The sequence below is a fragment of the Tursiops truncatus genome, chromosome 10 (genome assembly GCF_011762595.2).
Source record: "Tursiops truncatus isolate mTurTru1 chromosome 10, mTurTru1.mat.Y, whole genome shotgun sequence".
Classification (NCBI taxonomy): domain Eukaryota; kingdom Metazoa; phylum Chordata; class Mammalia; order Artiodactyla; family Delphinidae; genus Tursiops; species Tursiops truncatus.
The window spans coordinates 7,070,367-7,089,165 of NC_047043.1; the positions used below are offsets into that span (position 1 = coordinate 7,070,367).

The window sequence follows — 18,799 nt, forward strand, 5'->3', positions numbered from 1 at the left end:
AAATAGTTAAGATGATAAATTTTTTAAAAAATAAAATAAAGTAAAAAAACATGGTAAATTTTACGTTATGTGTGTGTTACATTTTTAAAGAAATATGGAAATAAATTATTATAACAGTAAACTTTTTTTAATCTTTAAAATCTATACCATAGTCCTACTTACCTCACCTACTCACAATGATCCCTCTTTATTAAGATTAGATTTAATTATTGGCATATAATCTGTTCAAAGTTATTTTCAGGTTGAAAATTTTCAGGTTGAAAATTGAAATGAGTGATTAACATACCACTAAAAACATGTGAATGAGAATTCAAAACTTAAGAACTCTTGTATTCTTTAACACAATACTGACATTTTCTGTTGAAACTAAACATGAAAGAGCTACATACAGTAATTCTGATTTAGCTCTGGTTTCCTCTCTCTGTTTTGTGTTGATGGCAAGAGATGTTTTCAAAGTTTCTAAAATTGTTTGCAAAAAAAAAAAACAAGGAGGGGTTGGGGCCTGAAGCAGAAAGAATCGTCAGTGTTCATGGGTACTGTGTTTCTTTTGGGGGTGATATTGTAAAGTTGACTCTGGTGATGGTTGCACTAGTGTGAATATCCTAAAAACTTTAAATTGTACACTTTAAATAGGCGAATGGTATGGTAAATGAATTATATATCTCAATAAAGCTGTTCAAAGAAAAAAGCTAAAATAAAATAAAATAACAGTTTGTAAGAAAAAAGATGAAGAGGCTACCTGAAAACATCTGTAGGGACAGAACTCATTCCCCACACATTCCCATGACTACGTGCAGTGAGTATTCAGTAGAGTTACCATAGCTTAGTGACTGAAGTACAAGCTCTAGAATCTGGCTGTCTGGGTATGAAATTCCTTTCTACGCCTTTGTTTCCTCATATGGAAAAAGGAGATGAGAATAGTACCAATATTCCAGGGTCAATATGACAACTCAGTTAACAGATATAAAACACTCTGAACAGAGCTATTCCTAGGCTACTATCACAAAATAATAAACACTCAATCATCTGCTTCTCCCTCATTTTGTCTTCCTATATTTAGCAGAGCTACTTTGAAATAAGCTGGCTTTCCACCAAGCCCAAGAAATGTATGAGATCTGTCTAAATGATTACATGGTTCTTTTGTTTAAAGAGATTTAAACATGGACACGCATATATTTGTTATTTAATTAAAACTGTGCATATCATTGGTATATACTATCATGGGTTTAACAAAATGTCGGTTTTATTAAACCAGTAATTGATCTTTATAAGAACTAGGCTCCAAGTTCCCGGATTAACTTGTCTAATTCTATTCTAGAATAATTCAGCAAATTCCTCAACCAAAAATAGTTCTGATTATAAACACGTTACCAAAGGAGAAGCTGGTACCATAGTAAGTAGTTCAGTGGCTTAGTGACTAACCACAGCAGTTCAAGGCATTGTAGGAACATTAACAGAAATGGAATTCATAGACAGATTCCAAAGATTTTATATACAAAAGCTCATCTCTCTCTGAAGACTATCAAACATAATGACATTGTATCACCAAAAGAAGCTAAATAATAGAAACAAGAGTCTTTGGGAGAGAAAGAGAAGAAAAGCAAAAAACTAACAACAGTAAGTAAAAGAAAACCCATTATTCCCCTTAAAATACCAATCCATGACTTTAGCTTTTTGGTCTGCACAGGGCTAATAAAGCACTGAACTTGACATTGACAATTTATTTTGGTTGTTCTTGTGTGTATTTTTCCATAAAGGTGAAGAGCATCATCTAACTGAAAACCATGTGCCGGCTTTCTACTAAGCATACTTTTCAGTTACTCAAACGAGGAATAGTTAAACAGGAAACAGACCCCCAAGAGGCTTTGGTTTACCAATGGTAAAATTGTCAGGAGACTGACTCTCTTAAAGAAGGATTCCAGAATACTTTACTACGTTTACCATCATGTGAAATGAAACCCAGGACTTTCTACACCGCTAAAGGAAAATATTCTGTGCATGATCTCCTCTTCAGTTAATTATTCTGTCACTGTTTTGCCTCTTCAAAGAGAAGACAAAATCAAACACAGATTTGGCATTGTGTTGTTAGCAAAAAACTGGAAAATCTCAAATGATGCAAAACAGAAAAGACAGTAGCTTCTTTGACCTTTGGAAATTTCCACTGTTCTTTTCATCTACTGACTAAGCAGCTTAAATATTTATGAACAGAACCCACTATCAAGTCATACTTTTACCATTAGTTTCACTGATAAAATGTTTCCCATCCACATTCAGATCTACGTTATTTGTTTATGGGGTGTTTGATTTAGGATAAATAACACCAGAATTTCACTATGTACCATTTATATCTAATTCAAAATATTCAATTTTCTTGCACCTAGTCAACACAATTCGTTATTTGTTTTTATTTGTTTGTTTAACAATAGTAACTATAGCGTGTGGATTTAAAGAATTAGGAAAACCTTGGCATCAATCATTTAGAGTTTAAAAAACTGGATACTGCAAAGTTAGAAATTAATAAAAGAATCAGTTGATGAAAGATGATGCCAAATAAAAGGATGTATCAAAAAGCTCATTAGTCGAACACAGCTAGTCAAGTACAGCCTTATAAACAGTTCCCGAATGACAAGAAAATCTGAGTCCTTCTCTTTTAATCATTTTGAACTTGCACCTGAAATCTAAATGTGCACCGGTATAAAACTGCATCACAATGCTCTCTCCATATGTTGTTCTTAAAATAGATTTCATTCAAAGGACAACTCTGCATCCATGTTTCCAAACTGTCTTGAAAGAAAGCGTCTTTTTCATTCTTGTATACATGCAAGACACACTATGGAATGCAGTGCCATAGTACAATATCTTCATCCACATTTCAACTGTTCTTTCCTTCCTCTGTAATCTTTCTTGGTTATGTACAAAGAGCATGATCATCAAAAGGATAAGAAATGGCCTCTGCCACTGGGGTGTGTAATACGTAGAGTGGGAATTGATTTGTTGGTTATGAAGGCAGCCATAGAGCACACAGATCATTGCAAAATCACATTGAGGCCAGCAGCTACTCCTCCATTCGTGCAGGCAGCTCCTCTATCGCTCACGGGGCGAGCTGCCAGAGGGTGAGAAGAATGGTGAGGTCATCCAGTATTCAGCTATTAAATGAAACCTATTTCTCTGAACTTCAGCCACATTTCGTATGACACACATATAACCCCCTTCCATGCCCAGTCCTTATAGAGACCTGAAATCAAACAAGATTTCTATGATCCATCAGTGTAATAAAAAAAAAAAAAAAAGACCAAGATTGCTTTGAAAAAAAAGCATGGAATGCACTCTTAAACTCTCTTCTTCAGTGAATGAGTCCCTAGGAATTTGTATATGACCAAATCTTAAGATCTGTCAAGTGAAGAGGAATTAGACAAATGAGAGTGAGGGTGTAGGTAGAAAAGCTGGGAGGGCATTCCATCACACAGGTCATTCTCAGAAGAATAAAGTTCCATTTCTAAAACTGAAAGTGGAGCTGGGTGAAGTCTTTGTATCACTAAGTAGTAGTGATAGAGGCTGAAGCTGGAGAAGTAGAAGAGGCCTTCTTACGATGGGGCCTGGTCAGCTCATGCCATATTAAGGAGTTTGGGCTCTATTCTGCCACCATCAATAGCCCACGAAGTATTTCAGGGTGAAGGAGACAGGGAAGGCTACCATGTTTGTAGTTTAGAAACATTGCCCCAGTCGCCAGATGAAAATGTGTGGAGAGGGTCCAGACTCAGGGGGAGAAAGGATTATGAGTTAGATGATGACCTACCCTGTGCTGCTCAATGGAGAGCATAACAGTTGCACTCAGAAGTATGGGCATGGATATTCTTGGTTGTCACAGTGACATGAAGGATGGCAAAAGGCAACACGTTTCTGGATAACATGTTTGAGAGCCTCAAACAAGGAAGAACTCTTGCACCCTGTATTAGTTCCCTAGAGCTACCGGCACCACAATCTGGGTGATTTCAAACAAAAGAAATGTATTCTCTCACAATTCTGGAGGCTACAAGTCCTCAATCAAGGTGTTGGAAGAGCCATGCTCTCCCTGAAGGTTCTGGGCGTGGGAGGAGGGAGCATAGAAGAGGACAGATCTTTTCTTGCCTCTTTCAGCTTCTGGTAGCCCCAGGCATTCCTTGGCTAGTGGCAGCATAAGTCCAACCTCTGCCTCCATCTTCACGTGGCGATCTTTGTTTTGTGTGTCTGTGTCTTCACATGTAAGGATACGATATTGGATTAAGGGCCCACCCTACTCTAGGACCGCCTCATCTTAACTTACATCTGCAATGACCCTCTTCCAGGTAAGGTCACATTCTGAGGTACTAGGGTTTAGAACCTCAACATATTGTTTGAGGGGATACAATTCAACCCATAACATGCCCAAATGCCAGTGGTAACCCTCTTGAGGGAAAGGGAGTGAAAGAGGTGGAGGGACAGATAAATAGGTGGATTTGAGAGATATTGCCTTACAGTTAACAAGACTTGGAGACTGTTTGAATATGGGGCCTTAAAAAAAGACTCAAAAGTGGTCCCAAAGTTTCTGGCTCAGGTAACTCATCCAAAGGTGACTGAATGGAGAACATATGAGAAAAAAAAATTTGATGGGGAAAAGGGAAAAATGAAAGAAACAAACACACAGAAACCCCAATAAGCTCCTCTTGACCTGCATATGGAAAACGCTTATGATGTATCCAAGAGAATTTACCCAACAGTCTGTTGTACTTATGGAAGTGAAGTTCAAGGGATATCAGAGCTGGAAACATTAGTTTGAAATCACCAGCATCGTAATAAGGAGCCAGCAGCGTGGCTGAGACCCATCATCAACATCCAGCATGTGGAAATGTTGTGAAACCTAAAAAATTATACAAATGTTGGCCACTAGGATTAATATAAATTTTCTCTAAATGGAATTAGCTATCATGACATTGAGCAATATAAACTCAAGAATTCATTGAAGAGATTTTTTTCCCCCATATGCTGGCTTATAGCTGCAAACCACTTAATCTGGACAAGATCATCCTCTTTCATTTACTTCCCTGAAAAAAATGGACAAGAGTTTTTAAGGTAAGTGAGAATTTTTTGCAGCTACTATGTATTGAACGCACTCTATTTTATATATATATATATATATATATATATATATATATATATAAAATAGCTAATTTATAGAGGCACTTTGGATAACACATGTTACTATATACATTTTGCAGTGAGAAAATGAGAACTACGAAAGTTCAGATTATCAAAAAAGACATGTGGATGGCCAACAGGCACACGAAAAGATGCTCAACATTGCTAATTATTAGAGAAATGCAAATCAAATCTACAATGAGGTATCACCTCACACCAGTCAGAATGGCCATCATCAAAAAGTCTACAAATAATAAATGCTGGAGAGGGTGTGGAGAAGAGAACCCTCCTACGCTGTTGGTGGGAATGGAAATTGGTGCAACCACTATGGAAAAGAGTATGGAGGTTCCTTAAAAAACTAAAAATAGAGTTACCATATGATCCAGCAATTCCACTTCTGGACTAGAAAAGATAAAATTCTAATTCGAAAAGTTACATGCACCCCAATGTTCATAGCAGCACTATTTACAATAGCCAAGACAGATGAGTGGATAAAGAAGATGTGATACATATATACAATGGAGTTACTCAGCCATAAAAAACAATAAAATAATGCCATCTGCAGCAACATGGATGGAGCTGGAGATTATCATACTAAGGGCTGTAAGCCAAACAGAGAAAGACAAATATTATATGATATCACTTATATGTGGAATATAAAAAATAGTACAAATGAACTTATTTACAAAACAGAAACAAACTCACAGACATAAAAAACAAATTTGGGGTTACCACAGAGGAAGGGTGGGGGGGAGGTATAAATTAGGAGTATGGGATTAACAGATACACACTATCATATATAAAATAGATAAACAACAAGGATTTACTGTATAGCACAGGAAACTATATTCAATATCTTACAATAGCCTATAATGGAAAAGTATTGGGGAAAAAAAGAATATTATATATATAAAACTGGATCACTGTTGCACACCTAAAACTTACACAGTATCGTAAATCTACTATACGTCATTTTTTTTTAAGTTCAAATTATTTACTTTAAATCATATAGATTTTAAGAGACAGAACCAAGACCAGAATCTAGATTTTAATCTGCTTTTAGTCTGATACCAAAACCTGTATATTTCCACAATCCATGCTTCTCTGAGTATATGGGGACCGATGGAGTTGGCAGGAGGGAGGTTTACAAGTCACTCACATATACTGGGAAGTTATACTGGAAACTCAGTCAAAACGCAAACTGACACTAACATTAAAGAGTTAGCATGGCCGTTTGCTCTATGAATCCAAGAACTGTCTTTCTTGTTCACTCCTATAACCCCAGGTTCTAGCATCATGGCTTGTGCAGAGTAGATGCTTAAAAACAAGCATTTATTAAATAAATAATGTTTTAAATGGCTGGCTTTGCAAATGGTTTAGGTGAAAACTATGATCCAATTCAGTAAGTTTAGCCTATACCTTGAATTTACCCATTTCAATATTCATACAGCCCATGCTACGCCAGCTTATTTGTTTGGTGACTAAGAAATGAGAAAAACACCATTAGGATTTTCTAAATGGCAGTTGAGGATAGTTTCATCAGTGCACAGCAGTGTATCATTAAATGATTTGACTGGTAGGAACTCTTTGGGCAAGTTCACTGTGACATCTTGTTTAAAAGAAAATGAGGTAAAAAGTATGTCAAGACAAAGAAGCACTTATTTGGAAAGAAACAGCATTAATAAAAAATGTATTATTATAATACTATAATCATGTGCTGATTATTGGACAAATCTATATAAATTATAAATGGCATCAGTTTTCTTTTTTACCAAAGTTTTCTAAAATGTCCAAATCTGCTATTGCTTTGTCCTTGTTTCAAGCACCGGGAGAAATAGTTTTATAAAAGTATCTGTACATACATATTTACCAAAATATTTTGGATAAAATTGTTATTCATTCTTCTAACATTCACCAAATGGCTTCACAGATGAATTTTATCAAACATTTAGAGAAGACGTAACACTCATCCTTCTCAAACTCTTCCAAAACATTGCAGAGGAAGGAACACTCCTAATTCATTCTATGAGGCCACCATCACCCTGATACCAAAACCAGACAAAGATACTACAAAAAAAGAAAATTACAGACCAATATCACTGATGAATATAGATGCAAAAATCCTCAACAAGCAGAATCCAACAACACATTAAAAGGATCATACACCATGATCAAGTGGGATTTATCCCAGGGATGCAAGGATTCTTCAATATACTCATATCAATCAACGTGATACACCATATTAACAAATTGAAGAATAATAAAAACCATACGATCATCTCAATAGATGCAGAAAAAGCTTTTGGCAAAATTCAACACTGATTTATGATAAAAACTCTCCAGAAAGTAGGCATAGAGGGAACCTACCTCAACATAATAAAGGCTATATATGACAAACTCACAGCAGACATCATTCTCAATGGTGAAAAACTGAAAGCATTTCCTCTAAGATCAGGAACAAGACAAGGATGTTCACTCTTGCCACTATTATTCAACATAGTTTCAGAAGTCCTAGCCATGGCAATCAGAGAAGAAAAAGAAATAAAAGGAATGCAAATTGGAAAAGAAGAAGTAAAACTGTCACTGTTTGCAGATGACATGATACTATATATAGAGAATCCTAAAGATGCCACCAGAAAACTACTAGAGCTGATCAATGAATCTCGTCAAGTTTCAGGATACAAAATTAATGCACAGGAATCTCTTGCATTCCTAAACACTAACAACGAAAGATCAGGAAGAGAAATTAAGGAAACAATCCCATTCACCATTGCAACAAAAAGAATAAAATATCTAGGAGTAAACCTACCTAACCAGGTAAACGACCTGTACTCAAAAAACTGTAAGACATTTATGAAAGAAATCAAAGATGACACAAACAGATGGAGAGATATACCATGTTCTTGGACTGAAAGAATCAATATTGTGAAAATGGCTATACTACCCAAAGCAATCTACAGATCCAATGCAATCCTTATCAAATTACCAGTGGCATTTTTTACAGAACTAGGACAAAAATCTTAAAATTTGTATGGAGACACAAAAGACCCTGAATAGCCAAAGCAGTCTTGAGGGAAAAAAACAGAGCTGGAGGAATTAGACTCCCTGACTTCAGACTATACTACAAAGCTACAGTAATCAAGACAATATGGTCCTGGCACCAAAACAGAAATATAGATCAATGGAACAGGATAGAAAGCCCAGAGATAAACCCATGCACCTATGGTCAACTAATCTATGACAAAAGTGGCAACAATATACAATAGAGAAAAGACAGTCTCTTCAATATGTGGTGCTGGGAAAACTGGACAGCTACATGTCAAAGAATGAAATTAGAACACTCCCTAACACCATATACAAAAATAAACTCAAAACGGATTAGAAACCTAAATGTAAGACCAGACACTATAAAACTCTTAGAGGAAATCATAGGAAGAACACTCTTTGACATAAATCACAGCAAGATCTTTTTCAATCCACCTCCTAGAGTAATGGAAATAAAAATAAACAAATGGGACCTAATGAAACTTAAAAGCTTTTGCATAGCAAAGGAAACTACAAAGAAGACCAAAAGACAACCCTCAGAATGGGAGAAAATATTTGCAAATGAATCAACAAAGGATTAATCTCCAAAATATATAAACAACTCATGCAGCTCAATATTAAAAAAACAAACAACCCAATCAAGAAATGGGCTGAATACGTAAATAGACATTTCTCCAAAGAAGACATACAGATGACCAAGAGGCACGTGAAAATCTGCTCAACATCACTAATTATTAGAGAAATGCAAATCAAAACGACATGAGGTATCACCTCACACCAGTTAGAATGGGCATCATCAGAAAATCTAGAAACAATAAATGCTGGAGAGGGTGTAAAGAAAAGGGAACCCTCTTGCACTGTTGGTGGGAATGTAAATTGATACAGCCACTATGGAGAACAGTATGGAGGTTCCTTAAAAAACTAAATATAGAATTACCATATGACCCAGCAATCCCACTACTGGGCATATACCCAGAGAAAACCATAATTAAAAAAGACACATGCACCCCAATGTTCATTGCAGCACTATTTACAATAGCCAGGTCATGGAAGCAACCTAAATGCCCATCGATAGATGAATGGATAGAGAAGATGTGGTACATATATACAATGGAATATTACTCAGCTATATAAAGAACGAAATTGGGTCATTTGTAGAGATGTGGATGGATCTAGAGACTGTCATACAGAGTGAAGTAAGTCAGAAAGAGAAAAACAAATATCGTATATTAACGCATATATGTGGAACCTAGAAAAATGGTACAGATGAATGGGTTTGCAGGGCAGAAATAGAGACACGGATGTAGAGAACAAACGTATGGACACCAAGGGGGGAAAGTGGTGGGTGGAGGTGGGATGAATTGGGAGACTGGGATTGACATATATACACTAATAAAATAGAAACTAATAAGAATCTGCTGTATAAAACAATAAATAAAATAAAATTCAAAAAAAGGGCTTCCCTGGTGGCGCAGTGGTTGAGAGTCCACCTGCCGATGCAGGGGACACAGGTTCGTGCCTCGGTCCGGGAAGATCCCACATGCCACGTAGCGGCTGGGCCTGTTAGCCATGGCCGCCGAGCCTGCGCGTCTGGAGCCTGTGCTCCGCAACGCGAGAGGCCACAACAGTGGGAGGCCCGCGTACCGCAAAAAAAAAAAAAAAAAAAAAAGAGAAAGCTTTATCAAAAGGAAAAAATTCACAAGTTTATCTTGATGTTAGCATTTTTCAACTAGATCTTTTTCCCCCTAAAATTCTGTCTCCTTGGCCAATTAGGGTATTATACTTTTAATATAACACATTGCACTTTTAACGGGTTTAATTCAATTTACAACAAATGCCTCTAATTAAGTTAAAAGATCTTTGAAAATTGCTAAATCTTAGGGGTAATATTACCACTACTGACATTGAAATAATTGATCATTCCCACTGAGGCACAAACGTACGAATGTTCTAATGAGAAAACAGGGATTGAAGTATGTTGAAGGACTCCAAAGAGACTTCCAAACTCTTAAGGCTGTTATTTCCAACGACAGTCTCTGAATGGGAGTGGGAGGCATTGGGGGACAGGGGGGCGGGGGCAGGGACAGACAAAACTTATCCTAGAGTAGAAAAAGAAAATGAAATCAAACTGCAAAAATAAAGTTACATCTTGAAGCAAAGGTGACCAAAGTCTGTTTGCCTTTTTTGAAAATAATGTCTTTTATTTAACGTGTGTGTTTCTGTTTTAGGACATCATTTTTTGCCATTTACAAATAGTATTTTCTTTAAAAAAAAAAAACTTTTATTGAAGTATAGTTGATTTACAATGTTGTCTTAATTTCTGCTGTACAGAAAAGTGATTCAGTTTTACATATATATATATATTCTTTTTCGTATTCTTTTCCGTTATGGTTTATCACAGGATATTGAATGTAGTTCCCTGTGCTATACAATAGGGCCTTGTTCTTTATCCATCCTATATATACTAGTTTGCATCTACTAATCCCAAACTCCCAATCCTTCCCTCCCCCACCCCGAATAGCATTTTCTTTAATACTCTGTGATAATAAATACTCGATGTGATATTAGAATGCATCTATTTGTCCAAGGAGAAATTTTCCTAGATTAAAGAATAAGTAAATATAGGGCTGGTGCTTTATGATAATTAAGATGGACGACAGCTAAGGACAACTAGTGTTCCTGACTGAATGACACCAGAGCAGAAAGCAGAAACCTAGTTTGGTCACAGTTATTATTGAAGTGTTCCCTCTGGCTTAACAAAGTCACTTACCTTTTCACCTAATCCGTTAGTAAGAAGAAGAGCATCTACCTTGCTGGTATTTGCCTGGCTTATTTGGTTAAAATGTTTACAAAGTACTTTATCAGTGAAAATAGCTAAATACTTTATGCAAAATGGAAGTTTTATTAATAATTGGAACAATAATGCAAAAGCAGTTAGCTTTGAAAACAACTGCACTGGGGAGCTGCATGATAATACGTAAGAGCAGTGTAAGAAAAAATAAATACTTCACGGTTTAGCCATGAGAATATTATCAGGAGCCTTCAGGACCTGTCAGGCTCCCTACACCTAGGGGATAAGGAGAGGCAGAGCGGCATACAGGTTGAGAGAAGAGAGCCCATCTTGAATCCTCAGTCTTCTACTTACTAATTTTGTGATATTTTGTAAAGTATCTAATCTCTGGGCCTCAGATGTTTCCTCTAAAAACAGGAGATCATAATGTCTGCCTCTTCAAGTTATGAAGATTAAACAAGAGAACATATCAGGATCCTAGGAAGGTTCTTGCCACTTTTAAAGGAAAACTGCTTTATGATACAAAACTGGGAAGTTGCTAAAGACAAAGAAAGTCATTTTGAATCACAAAATTGGCTTCTAATTTTGATTCCATTATTGCAGGCAATGGAAAAACATATCCTAATGGAAGGAATCACACTGTGATCCTTCCAGTGGCATCTACAGGTGGCTCAGACATTGAAATCAAAAAGTGAAAGATACAGCTTTGGATTCTCTTATTTGCTTCTTTCCTAAAACCATAGTTTGGCTAGTGAGTACTAGATGAATAGGTTTTTTGCAGTAAAAAGTCTAGAAATGTAAATGCAATGCAAATTATTGACAACACCAGATATGTTGAAAATAGGAGAGGGAGAGAGAAAATATACTCGTAGCATATAGAAGAGTTTAAGCAAGAGGTTGATGAACTATTATCACGTGTAAGAGCACTATATAACACTCTCAGATTTTTTTGTGAGCTTGAGTTTAATTTTGTCATTTTTAGCAAAACGTGGGCACATAGCAAATACATTGTGAGTTACAACATCATCTCACCACAACATAACAGTCTAATTCAGAGACAAATCAAGCTAAAATGAAGACAAATTAGGCAAAAATAATGATCAAGTGTTGACAAGAAGTCTAAGTGCATCATCCTTGTCATTTTGTCTCATGTCTGAAGCAATGGGTAGGTCTTACAGTATATTGTTCAAGAAGATTCTGTTTGGCTTCCCTGGTGGCGCAGTGGTTAAGAAGCCGCCTGCCAATGGTTCGAGCCCTGGTCCAGGAAGATCCCACATGCCGTGGAGCAACTAAGCCCGTGCGCCACAACTACTGAACCTGCGCTCTAGAGCCCACGAACCACAGCTACTGAAGCCCACACGCCTAGAGCCTGTGCTCCGCAACAAGAGAAGCTGCCGCAATAAGAAGCCCATGCATCACAAGGAAGAGTAGCCCCTGCTCACCGCAACTAGAGAAAGCCTGCACGCAGCAACGAAGACCCAATGCAGCCAAAAATAAAATAAATAAATAAATTTAAAAGGAAAAAAAACCCCTAAGATTCTGTTCAATTGAATTGATAGCATATAGATTGAGCTCGATTTAGCAGTATATACATAACATAGACATTTGATACAGATAGAAAGGAAAATGCATAGCGTAGTTTCAAAAGTATACATTTTTAAAATGAGATGGAACTGGGTTTGAGTATCAACTCTATCACAGCATAACTGGGTGAATCTGAGAAAAGTACTTAATCTCTTTAAAATAAGATACTACCTATAAGATACCTACTTGTTATACCTATTTCAAAGGTTCATAGAGCAATCAAAAGGGAGAATGTAATACTTGTCTCATAATAAGTGTCAAACTAACATTAGCCAAAAATTTATGTATTTTCTCATCAATAATAATCATAGTATTTTCTAAATAAATAATAATGAAAATAATCTAAATTTCACTCTCTTCTCCTTCATTGCGTTCACAGAAGTGTCCTAGTTGCTCAAGCAAAATTGAAATTCGTCCAGTTACGTGGAGAGAAGTTTTAGTACTCATTAATCCATATATATTTTTTTAAACTTCTAAGTAATGACTTAAAATAGATGGACATATATTCCCATAATTTAGCATAACAAAATACATAATATAACATATTAACACTTTTTCTTTCCAATTTAATTCTGAGTTGTTTTATTTAGCCACCTATTATAAAAAGTAATTTGTGTTGAGAGCTCTGAGGAAATTTAGAAATTAAAGAGCTAATTAAATTCTTCAAGAGCAATTTTTGAGTCTCTGTATCAATATATAAGTGTGTGTGCACATATTCAAACATCTACAAGTGGCCAAATACTGTTGGACATTTCTGGAAATTGATCTTCCATGATGCCTACTTCGTCTAACTGTTTCCCCAGGGCAAATAAATCTAAACTTTAAGCCATATTTCCAAAGGAATCATAGGCCACGCACCTGGTAGACTGAACCAGAATGTCAGAAATTACGACCAAGTTAGGAAAGAAAGGAATGAGAACCTGACCTATTTGCTGTGAACTTACTATTTATGGAGAATCTTAAGGGCGTTTTTACTATCTTAAGTTAAAATAATAATAAATATCCTATAAATCATTTAAATAAGGGCTCCATTTCTGTAGATAGTTTAGCATCTTCAAAGTTATATTTCAATGGTATTTTGATAAATGCTTTGCCTGCATATTTTTTTAAAAAAGAGTTTTTCAAACATATTACAGAAGCATTATAAAAAAGGCACATCTGGTGTAAAAATTCCGGGATAGCAACCTGAAATAAAAATATGATCACAATTTGCAAAATGTGTTGCTGATTTAATGCTGCATATATATACACTCATATTTCAAGGAATGTACTTTTTGTCAGTTGGAGCTCTGACCTATAAAAATGATAGTTTCTGAATCTTTGCACTTATTGAAGTACAGTTTTTTCCAAGGGGACACCTGAGAACATAATGCTGATTAGAATAAGCAAGTAAACATAAATCACAGAAATGTTTATTTCTCTCCAGCTAAGCACTCTGAGGCAATGCTGCAGGCAGAGGATCCACCAAGAAGAGATCATGAGATCTACAGACACCTGTACTGAAGTAAAGGAAGTAGGATTGAGAAGAAGGAAATCCTGATCCTTAAGGAGGTTGTAACTGAGTCCCTGGCTGGTGATCTGGAGTTGCAGTGGCCCTTGAGAGTTGTCCCAAAATAAGGCAAGGGGACAAGGGCTTTGCGCTTCCACCTCAATTCATTGACTGCCAGTTGCCCTATGGGAGGGACATCTGAATGAGGATATTTCCTGTGGCCAAGGATAGTTATGAAAAGGAGAAATCAGGATAATCAGATAGAGCGTGACAGTTGGGAGAACATGAAGGCCACTCTGTGGAGGTGGCATGTGATGAGACCAGAGTGAGATGAAAGCAGCTATGGTTCTATGTCGGATGGAGTGAGGGAGTCCCTAGGTCCAGTCATCCCCAAGGCCAGTCATCCCCAAGGCTTCTCATTGCGGTGGCTTCTCTTGTTGTGCAGCACGGGCTCCACCAGTATCATGAACAGCAAGTATCATTTAGAGAGGTTGCCATGAGATTTCCTAACAAAACATTTCCCAGTCAAACTTGTGTGTGTGTGTGTGTGTGTGTGTGTGTGTGTGTGTGTGTTCGGAAGCAATTCACAGCACTGGGATGGCATCTCCCTGGAGGCCAATTGAAGACATGCACACATACACAGTAAGTTTAGAAAAGTGGTAAAAATATGTTATTATGTAAAATGTTATGTTTCCTGTACTATTCCTCACAACATTAATTATTAGGTCTAACTTGGTAAACACAAAACAAAACACTCAATAGGTAATTTAAGGGTACAGTTTATTAGGGACTTCCCTGGTGGCGCAGTAGTTAAGAATCTGCCTGCCAATGCAGGGGACACGGGTTTGAGCCCTGATCCGGGAAAATCCCACATGCCGCAGAGCAACTAAGCCTGTGAGCCACAACTACTGAGCCTGTGCTCTAGAGCCCGTGAGCCGCAACTACTGAGCCCATGAGCCACAACTACTAGAGTCCGAGTGTCTAGAGCCTGTGCTCCGCAACAAGAGAAGCCACTGCAATGAGGAGCCCATGCACTGCAAGAAAGAGTAGCCCCCACTCACCTCAATTAAAGAAAGCCTGTGTGCAGCAACGAAGACCCAACACAGCCAAAATAAATAAAATTTTTAAAAATTAAAAAAAAAAGAGAATCACCTCTTAAAAAAATAAAGAATACAGGGTATTAAATGAAAAGAAGGATATGGTATGATGTGATAAAAGTGAATGAAACACTTAACTGTCCTCTAAATTAGCTCTGAATGGAAACATCCAATACTAAATTAGGAAATTATAGATTCCTCAATTTAAGGGATTTTCACAAGGTGGAGACAGTGCAAAATTCCTGTGTAAGGCAAATCATAGCAGAACTCCTTGTGGGGTAAAAGCCATGCTAGGAATGTGCACCCAAGTCTCAAGAAGCCAAAACCGCAGTACCTTTTATCTTCCTACAATGGTGAAGAGCCACGTGGAAGGATAGTACCTGAGATATTTGATCTCATCTTCTAGAATCTTTGAGTACATTTGGAAATTAATCCCCATTTATATAGCAATTGATCAGGTTTTTTAGAAACAACTTATAATCGAAAATCCTAAAGTCATGAGCAAAGCTTGTGAAAAATGAAAATCCTCTTGTTTTCCTTTAAGATTGTTGCTATAATGTTTTCATTTATTTTCCGAAAGTGGCAGAGAAAGAATAAGGGCAGATTGCCAAGTTTGAGACTAGGAATGTCCTTGAAGACGGCCTAAACCAAAATAAACACAAAAACAAACATGTCTACAATGTAAAGATGGTAACACTGCATTATAATTAGTTGTCTCAGGAAGTAAAGATATTTTGTTAACTGAATGGGTGACAATTACTTGGATTATTGTCATACTTAAAATGTCAGTGTTAAATGATTGCTTTAAGCACATAATAATAAATTCTGCATTCTTAAGTGGCAACTACAACAAAGCTAAATACAGAGAATGTTGTTAGTGGAAGCAAAATTAAACATTAACAAATACCTGCAATACACATTTTTAATACACAGAAAACAAAGGGTGGATAAACAAACATGGTTCTGATATTTACCATTTTACTTAGAATTAGGAGCAGGTCAAAAACTCATGGACACAACCTGTCTGGGGGCACACCCACCGTTTCCCAAGCAAATGCATAAGGACTACACAGTATCTTAAAGATTTCTTCCTGGAAATCTGGGTTAATTATAGCATTTATGAAAATAGCATTGGTTAATTTCACACCTGCCATTAAATCCTACATGATTTCCTGGGATACGTTGTGATTACATTATAGTCCTGCAAACCATATTTTCCCCACGCCAGTGTTAATTGTACAGGATTAACAAGTGCCCTTTGCTTATACTGCCACTGTTGGTAACGTCTCGTCTTATATCCAATATAGCTTCTATTTCCTTTTGAATCCCCAAGTTCCCTGAGCAAGCATAAAGCCCTCTGTAATTCAACTGTGGCAGTTTTTCCTTCCTGCAATCCATGCCACCTGGAAAGCGATACCACAGAGCAGGAAGTTATATTTAACATCAAAACTGTGGGAAAAGACAGTTCTTGCCTTTGCCAACTACAGGCTACTTGGTTAGGTTGGAAATTCTTTTATTCACCACCTCTTGTGCAACCAACACTATTTTAGGAGAGCAACCAAGCAGAAATATCCTGGTCTCTGTCCCTCTTCTTTTCTTCCCTGGGAAGGGAAGACATGCCACATACCGATTGTTGATTGTCTAATTGGAAAGTTCTGTTAAGTTTGGGGTGGATAAGAGGTCACTGTAGCTAGGAATGTTTAGGGACCATCTGCTGAGAAAATGGTCCTTGAGGGCACTTTGAAGGGCTAGCAGGATTTGGGTTGGCCAAGGGGTAAGAGTTTGAGAATTATAACGAAATAAAAGCAGAATCCCAGAGGTAGTCATGGCAGGGTGACAAGACAAACCTAGGTGCCTCCCATCTTTCTCCACAAAGAAGGAAAATAGTTTCCCCCTAAAAAGGCCTTGAGTATTAACTAAATTTTGAAAAAGACCCAATTACTCTTTATTGTTCATTTCCTGAATTATGTACTTCTTATAAAAAATAAAGCGGAAAAAGCTAATCTATTCCTTCTGCTTTAAAAAATTATGTTTATTGTGTCAAATTATTATGGTTTTCCTCTCCGAATGTATACACCCGGGAGAGCTAACTGTTAAGAGCTTCCGAACTTCCAACCTTGAAGGAAAATCTATCCTCCTTTAAAGATAAGGCTTTCTTTGAAAAGTTTGATTTAATCAACACACAAACCAGTCAGGGAGTCAATTATACGGAATGCTGAACCCAGAGGGCAGTATCTACATTGAGTCACTGTTCCTGCAGCACAGAAATGAGCACTAGGTACAGAATCGCTTTACACCCCAGGGCTTATCAGTGGGCTTATTGGAAATAGTGACTTGCAGATTGTGGTGAAGTCTAAACATGTGACACAGCAGCAGTGGCATGAATGTCATTGCATGTGGCCACAATTTATCTGTGCTGGATTTCAAAACAGTAGGAAAATGCAAATGATGAATGGGGTTGCCCTTTCAGAAGTCTTTCAACTTTTTCTCTTTCCTTAGCTTCAGTCAGGACTAGGTTTCAAAGCAACTAACCAGTGACCAGCCGGGCAGTAGTTCCATCAGAATAATTAAGCTTCTGAACGGCTACTTCATCCACATTACGGACAGGAATCAGGTACACACCTGAAAGAGCTTGTGGTGAGGAAAAACCTCGGAGACGAACAACTCTGCTGACTCAAAACCACCTTGACATAACAGGAAAATAATTCAATCACTACTTAGTCATCCATTGAATAAATACTGGTGGAGCATCCTCTCCGTACAAAGGATACAAAGACGTGAGCCTGCTTCCAAGGTGACGTTCTGAAAGGAGAGAACAAGGCCCTTAAAATCTCCGTGAGCTGCCCTTGGGAAATGTGGGGAGATGGCTGGACACCCCACTGTGTGCCTCTGACTTCCCCTTTTGCACTATTTTTCATATAATTCCTAATATGGGAAGGATTTCATGAGATAATTACCCAATTAATGAGGAAAGGGGGAAAACATTAAGTGTGGTTACGACAATATTAATAGTCTGATGCAAGTATAAAACATTCCTGAGACCTTCTCTTCTAGAGCCCTGCTATTTTAATTATTAAATAGAGAAAATAGGGAAAATTTAACACAAACCAAGAAGGTTTTATTATAACTGCCATGAATATTAGTATTGAAAGAAAGAATTACTTATGCTTTTATTTAGACTTTAGGATCTAATTCCTTGTAAATGCTATTGTGTAATGAGAAAGTAAGACCAATGGAACTGTTTGGGGAAACAGGATATCCTGGAATAATTCTTCCATTATGTTCAATACTCAATGTTAAAAATATATCTATATCACAGCACCATTTATCTGTTTGACACTGTCCTGAACATTAAGGAAAGAGCCATGAAGATTATACTTTTAAAACAATGGTGTTTCAAATAATGTATTTTTAGAATGTTTTGAAGATCTTTAAGTATCTTAAGTAATATAATGCTTTTTTTCCCTAGAAATTGCATAACTTTGAACAAGGCATTAGCATTTACTGGAAGACTGTAAGAGTATCAAAAATAAATATCAAAGCAATGCTGTTCCCATGGGAAGTTGAGGCCTGAGGTCTACCTGAATTAGAGATTTTTTTTTCTGAAACCATTTCAGTCATGAAGTCATAATATTATTC

At 36.9% G+C, this 18,799-nt stretch overlaps 1 protein-coding gene across 1 annotated transcript in view; it reads right to left on the reverse strand.

The window, feature by feature from the left end:
• LOC101338462 (uncharacterized) overlaps positions 1–18,799 on the reverse strand; it is a gene marked incomplete at its 5' end in the record, with an annotated part of 197,001 nt that overhangs the window by 23,732 nt on the left and 154,470 nt on the right. The window lies entirely within an intron of this gene.